Source organism: Sinocyclocheilus grahami, unplaced genomic scaffold (genome assembly GCF_001515645.1).
Source record: "Sinocyclocheilus grahami isolate Dianchi unplaced genomic scaffold, SAMN03320097.WGS_v1.1 scaffold433.1, whole genome shotgun sequence".
Lineage (NCBI taxonomy): Eukaryota > Metazoa > Chordata > Actinopteri > Cypriniformes > Cyprinidae > Sinocyclocheilus > Sinocyclocheilus grahami.
In genome coordinates this window covers 610,525-611,314 of record NW_015505612.1, presented here as the reverse complement: position 1 = coordinate 611,314, position 790 = coordinate 610,525, and positions in this window count along the sequence as shown.

Here is a 790-nt window from a genome sequence, read left to right as displayed (position 1 = left end):
GTGTTGCTCTTTAAGCATGCTTCACTTTGTCAGACAGGTTCGATTTAAGTGATTTCTTGATTCAACAGCTCTGGCAGTAATCAGACCTGCGTGTGGCTAGTGAAATTTAACTCAGCTTTCTAAAATGATGTGGTTAATCACAGTTCTTTCATGATTTAAGAGGAGGGGCAATTAATTTTTCACGTAGAGCCAGGTAGGTTTGGACAGCTTTTTTCCCTTAATAAATTAAATTATAATTTAAAAACGGCATTTTGTATTTACTTGCATTATCTTTGCGTAATATTAAAATTGGTTTGATGATCTGAATCTTTTAAGTGTGACAAATATGCAAAAAATAAAAAAAAACAGGAAGGGGGCAAAAACCATTTCACGGCACTGTAAGTGTTAAATACATGTGACACTGAACATATGTCACTGACTGAAAACAAGCAGTTCAAACTAGGCCTACTTATTACATGAATCAAATATTCTGTGAAACTAAAATAACTGCATTTAACTGGCCGGCCCATCTATCTATCTATCTGTCGGCCCATCTATCTATCTATCTATCTATCTATCTATCTATCTATCTATCTATCTATCTATCTATCTATCTATCTATCTATCTATCTATCTATCTATCTGTCTGTCTGTCTGTCGGCCCATCTATCTATCTATCCATCGGCCCATCTATTTATCTATCTATCTATATATCTATCGGCCCATCTATCTATCTATCTATCTATCTATCTATCTATCTATCTATCTATCTATCTATCTATCTATCTATCTATCTATCTATCTATCTATC